Here is a 6,768-nt window from a genome sequence, read left to right as displayed (position 1 = left end):
TAAAGTCAACATCAGTATAAGCAATCAAATTAAAGTTTTTATATTTAGGATACCATAATCCTAGATATGATATTCTTTTTAAGTACCTAAATTTTTTTTTACTGCTTTAAAGTAAGATTGTTTAGGATTAAATTAAAATCTTATACAAAGCCTAACACTAAATATTATATTAGATCCAGTTGTAGTGAGGTATAGTAAACTTTCTCTATATATTTTTTTATCAAAGTATTTTCTTTCATTATCTATATTAGAAATGCTCATTGGTATGTTGATAGCCTTAACATTATCTATGTAGATAATTTTAATAGATCAAGAGTATGCTTGGTTTGACAAATAAAATTCTTATTTTTTAGTTGCTTAATTTATAATTTTAGGAAAAATATCAATTCACCTATTAAATTCATTTCAAATTCTTGGCTCATACTCTTAGTGAGTGATTCATAAAAAGATTCATTAGTAGAATAAAAAATAATATCATCAATATAAATTTAAATAATAAAAAAATTATTATTAAAATATTTAATAAATAATATGGCATCAACCTTATCTTTTGAAAAATTATTTTAAATAAGAAGGGAGCTAAGTCTCTCGTACCAAGCCCTAGGGGCTTAATTCAACCTATTAAGAGCTTTAGATAATTTATAAATATGGTTTAGAAAATAATTATTTTTAAATCCGGGTGTTTTCTTAATATAAACTTTTTTAAAAATAAAATCATTAAGAAAATTACTTTTGGCATCTATTTGAAATAATATAAAATTTTTTAAAATATGCATAGGCAAAGAGTATCCTTATGGTTTAAAGTTTAGCCATAGAGGTGAAAGTTTTTTCATAGCCTATACTTTCTTCTTGGTTGAAACTTTTGACCACTAATCTAGCCTTGTTTCGAATCATGATATCTTGTTTGTCTTGCTTATTCCTAAAAACCCATATAGTGCCAATTATAAGATGATTACTAGATCTAGGGACAAGCATCCAAACTTTATTTTTTTAAATTAATTTAGTTTTTCATGCATTGTTGAGACTCATGAATTATCTTAAAGAGTATCATCAATGTATTTAGGCTCAATTTGAGATAAAAGTATTTGCATAAACAATTTTTTATGAATAACAAATTTGAACACCTTTTGATATATCTTAAATAATTAGCTCCTTAGGATATACATTTATATACTTTCATTTCTTGGGTTAGGTTTCTTTGGAAGTCGATGTATCTAAGTTTATTTGTGGAGAAGAATTGTCATTCAAATTCAATTTATCAAATTTAAAGTCATCATCAAAATTATTTTTCTTAGTTATGAGAGATTTATCAAAAATAATATGAATAAATTCTTTAATGACTAAGGATCTCTTATTGAAAACTTGATAAGCTTTAGAGATAGATAAATATCCAAGAAAAATGCTTTCATTGAATTTTGCATTAAATTTTTCTAAAACATCCTTGTCATTTTTCTAAAATAACCAAAAATTTTAAAATACAATATGTTGAGTCTTTTAACGTTCTATAATTTATAAGGTGTTTTAGATATATAAGGCCTTATAAGAGCCTTATTCATGACTTAACATGTTATGTTAATAGTGTTGAATCTCGGATTTTGATGATGAAATTAATTATTAATTATTTGATCTAATCTATATATTGAGAAAAGTGTGTAGGATTAACTACGATAGCAGTAAGACATAAAGCTGGTGTTGTGCTAGAGTCAAGATCGAGATCTCGTTGGAAGTTCAAGAGTTCGTCAAAAGTTCTGTCGGAACCAATTGAGAAGTCCAGGAGCTTGCCAAAGAAGCTAATCATAACTCGCCAAGAAGATCATCGTAAAGTCCGAGAGCTTGTTGGGAGTCCGTCGGAACATTACCGAGAGTTCGTCGGAAGATCGCCGAAAGAACAATTGATGTATCGGAACAAGAGTGCCTTGATTATATTTTTGTTATTGTAGTTAGATAGTAGATTAAGTTAGAATTGGAAGGTAATCCCACTTACTTGATTAGGGGGCAATTGGGCCCTTAATAGGGCTGAATTGGGCCTGATTGAACAGCCCATTTAGCCCCTAAAAACATGGCTAGTGGTGGCATCGCTTGGGAAACCCACTCTCCCAGGTTGTTTGGGCAGTGATACCGTTGGCAATTAATGTTGCCAGCGATGATACCACCCCTGTCAGGCGGTGGTACCACCAGAGCTCGATCTCTGAGCTCTGTTAGGCGGTCGTACCACCCAAACTAGGCGTGGTACCGCCCAGTGTCAGACTACAAGCGGTAGTACCGCCCAGTAATAGCGGTGGTACTGCCAGTACCCCGAAAATCCAGGATGAGACACTTTTTGGCTCCATTTTTGAAGTCATTGGGGCCTATAAATACTCCACCCTTTTCTGCATAAAATGGTAACAAAGTGCTATTATATATGTGAAAAATTCTAAATATTTGGGGTGTCAAAAGTGTTATAAAAGTGAGAAGAGTTCTTCTCCTCCCTCTCTTAGCCTTGTAACTATCCAAGAAAGAGGAGTGAGACTTGTAAGGGTTATCTCCTAAACCCGACAAAAGGAGAAAGAGCTGTAAAAGGTGGTTGGTCTTCACCTATTGAAGTAAGGCCTTTAGTGGACGCTAGTGTCCTTGACAGAGGAGGAATCCGAAGTGGATGTAGGTCTCATTGACCGAACCAATCTAAATTTTGGTTTGCTTTTCCTTTTGTGCAATTTACTTTACTACAAATCTCCTTGAGCTTCTCCTTACATTCTTATGAAAGTTTTTAAAGTTCAACATCTTTCCGAAACGATTTAAATTGAGATGAACTTTATACGAAATCAAAGAATTTTTTGCTGCACTAATTCAACCCCCCCCCCCCCCCCCCCCCCCCTCTTAGTGCCGCTTTTGATCCTAACAATTGGTATCAGAGCAAGGTTCACTCGAGATGAACTTTAAACAAATCTCCTTGAGCTTCTCCTTACATTCTTATAAAAGTTTTTAAAGTTCAACATCTTTCTGAAACGATTTAAATCGAGATGAACTTTATACGAAATCGAAGAATTTTCTACTGCACTAATTCACCCCCCCCCCCCCCCTCCCCTCCCCCCTCTTAGTGCCACTCTTGATCCTAACAATTGGTATCAGAGCAAGGTTCACTCTCATTTGGTTTGAAACCCAAGGGAGATAGTATTTGCCGATAACCAAGAGGGTCATTCAATCTCACGTCCGCCCATGGTCAATGGGATGGATTATATGTTAGTTTGGCAAGTCCCACATAGTCCCACATCGAAAAAATCAAGCTTGTTATCTCATATTGCAACTATAAATAAGGGCCTAGGTTTTGAAGCTAAGTGCACTACAAGAAAAACCTAATTGTTTGCTTAGGGCTTTTCTTATTTAGTAGTTTCAGGTGTTTTATGGCCTACGAACATTTTCTTAAGGCATTTGTAATTATCCCTTTTATAGTAGAGTTTTGCTCCTCTGTCGACGTAGGTTAATTGACCGAATCACGTAAATCTGGTATCCTTTTCTCTTTTATTTTTCTACTTTATTATCTTTACTAGGTTGCCAAATTACCCTTTGGTAAATTTTCTAGGACTAGCTCTAACAAACTGGTATTAGAGCTTGGTTTCGGGGTCTTTTGGCAATGATGACAATAACAAAGATCGTTGTCGAGAAATTCAACAGAAATGTCAACTTTGGCATGTGGCAGCTTAAGATGGAGGCCAGGTTCAAGATGGAGTTGATTTGGCACTATAGGGAGCTAAAAACATTCCAAATGATACATCAAAGGAAGATCTTGCGGGTATGGATAAGAAGGCCCGATCAAGCATTATTCTAAACGTCTCTGACGAGGTTTTATGGGAGGTAGCTATAGAAACTACGGCTAAGAACATGTGGGACAAGCTTAAAGCCTTGTATATGAAGAGGATAGTGGAGAATTGTCTCTATTTAAAGCAGAGTTTATACATCTATACTCTCACATCTTAATAAATTTGATTCCTTAGTTATGGATTTGGAGAATATAGATGCGAAAATTGATGATGAGGATAAGGCCCTATTACTTTTGTTTTCTCTTCCCCAATCCTTTAAGTATTTCCGTGATAATATGATTTATGAAAATGAAACAATTTCATATTAGGAAATTATATCTGCACTAAAATCGAAGGAGTAGATAGAGAAGGATATCACTGGGGAAAGTAGAGGGAATTAGGCTAAGGGTCTGATTGTCAAGGGTAGAATGGATAAAAGGAAATTTGACAATAGTAGATCTAAATATAGATCTAAATCCAGACATAGAAATTTGGAGTGCAGATATTATCATAAAATGGGGCACATTAAGGTTGATTACTTTAAATTAAAAAATAAATTAAAACAAAAGGAAAAAATTATTGAGAAAACTACTGAGTCCACTAAAGCTAGTGTAGCAGCTGATGAGAATGTTGGAAATATTTTCTTTGCTACGGATGAAAGGACGAGGTCTAAAAATAAATGGATTTTAGATTTGAGTTGTTCTTATCACATGTGTCCCAATAGAGATTTGTTTTCTACATATAAATCTTGTAATGGTGGAATTGTTTTGATGGACAATAATGCCGCGTGTGATGTTGTTGGTAGAGGCACAAACCGAATTAAAATGAATGATGGTATTGTGAGGATGCTCACTAATGTTAGACATGTTTCTGATTTAAAAAAGAATATCATCTCTTTAGGCACTCTAGAGGCTCTTGGGTATAAATACGTAGCTGAAGGTGGAGTTATGAAAGTTTCTAGAAATGCCCTTATTGTTATGAAAGCTTGTAGGTCTGGTAGCTTGTATATTTTGTAGGGAACTACTGTCATAGGCTCAGTTGCAGTCTCGTCATCATCATTATTTGATTCTAACATCACCAAATTATGGCATATGCATTTGGGTCATATAAGCAAAAAATGTTTAAGCATATTGAGCAAAAGGAGTCTTCTTTGTGGACAGAGTACTGGGCCACTGGATTTCTATGAACACTGCATTTTTGGAAAGTAGAAAAGAGTCAACTTCAATTCTCTGGCAATTCACAAAACGAAAGGTACTCTTAACTATATTCATTCAGACCTTTAAGGTCTAGCTCGTGTTCAGTCTAAGGGTGGTGCTAGGTATATATTGACTTTCATTGACGATTATTCTAGAAAAGTTTGGGTTTATTTTCTAAAGCATAAAAATGATATTTTTCTAACCTTTAAACAATGGAAGGCTTTGATTGAGAAGCAAACAGGTAAATAGATTAAGCAGCTTCGAACAGATAATGGCATGAAATTTTGTGAAGGTGACTTCGATGAATTCTACAAAAAATGAAGGAATTGTTTGGCATCGTACTGTTAAGATGACGCCTTAGCAAAATGGTGTGGTCGAATGTATGAACAGAATACTCTTAGAGAGAGCAAGGTGTATGATCTCAAATGTAGGGTTGACAAAGGACTTTTGGGCAGAGGCGATTAATATGGCCTATTACGTTATCAACCGCACTCCTTCTGCAGCACTTAATTTTAGAACTCCGAAGGAAGTTTGATTAGGTACTCCTACTGATTACTCTGATTTAAAAATTTTTGGACGTCCAGCATACATGTATGTAAATGAAGGAAAATTAGAGCCTTGAGCTAAGAAGTGTATTTTCCTTGGGTATGCTTCTGGGGTGAAAGGATACAAATTATGGTGTTCTGATCCCAAATCCCCAAAATTTGTAATCAGTAGAGATGTTACTTTTGATGAATTGTCTATGTTATATTCCAAAGAGGAATCTACTAGTTGTACAAATGATAGTGCGTAGAAGTAGGTGGAGCTTGAGATTGGTAGTTCTGATTCTTTTCAATCGAACTCTTCTACTCAAAGAATGCAAGTAGATGGTCTCGAGTCTACCGACGAAGACGATCCAAAGGAAGAGCAATATTCCATAGCCAAGGATAGACCACAGAGATATATTCGACCATTACAAAGATATGCAAATTTGATTGCATATGCTTTGTTTGTTGCAGAAGAAACAAGTGAAGTTGGGGAGCCTACTACCTACTTAGATGCAGTTTCTTGTGATAATTACACTAAGTGGTTGATTGCGATGAATGAAGAAATTTAATCTCTTCATTAAAATAGAACTTAGGATCTTGTGAAGCCGCTTTCGGGTAAGAAAATTATTAGATGCAAATGGGTCTTCAAAAAGAAGGAAGGTATTCTAGGGGTTGAAGATGCAAGGTACAAATCATGATTAGTTGCAAAGGGCTATAGTCAGGTACATGGTGTTGATTTTAATGATATATTTTCACCTGTTATTAAACATAGCTCTATTCGTGTTTTGCTTGCTTTAGTTGCTATGTATGATTTGGAATTAGAGTAACTTGATGTCAAGATAGCTTTCTTACATGGTGAACTTGAAGAACAAATTTACATAGAGCAACCTCATGGATTTGAAGTTGATGGTAAAGAAGACCTTGTTTGCTTGTTAAAGAAATCCTTGTACGGATTGAAGCAGTCTCCAAGACAGTAGTATAAGAGGTTTGATTCTTTTATGTTGAGTCATGGTTATATAAGGAGCATGTATGATAGCTGTATCTACTTCCAGAAGTTAACTGATGGCTCTTTTGTGTATTTATTGCTTTATATTGATGACATGCTTATTGCAACTAAGAATTTATCAAAAATTCACACTTTGAAAATGTAGCTGAATGGTGAATTTAAAATGAAAGATTTTGGAGCAGCTAAGAAAATTCTTGGCATGAAGATCAAAAGAGAACGAGGAGTTGGAAAATTATTTCTGACCTAGAAAAATTACCTCGAGA

Source organism: Musa acuminata, chromosome BXJ1-8 (genome assembly GCF_036884655.1).
Source record: "Musa acuminata AAA Group cultivar baxijiao chromosome BXJ1-8, Cavendish_Baxijiao_AAA, whole genome shotgun sequence".
NCBI lineage: Eukaryota > Viridiplantae > Streptophyta > Magnoliopsida > Zingiberales > Musaceae > Musa > Musa acuminata.
This window is presented reverse-complemented; position numbering follows the sequence as displayed.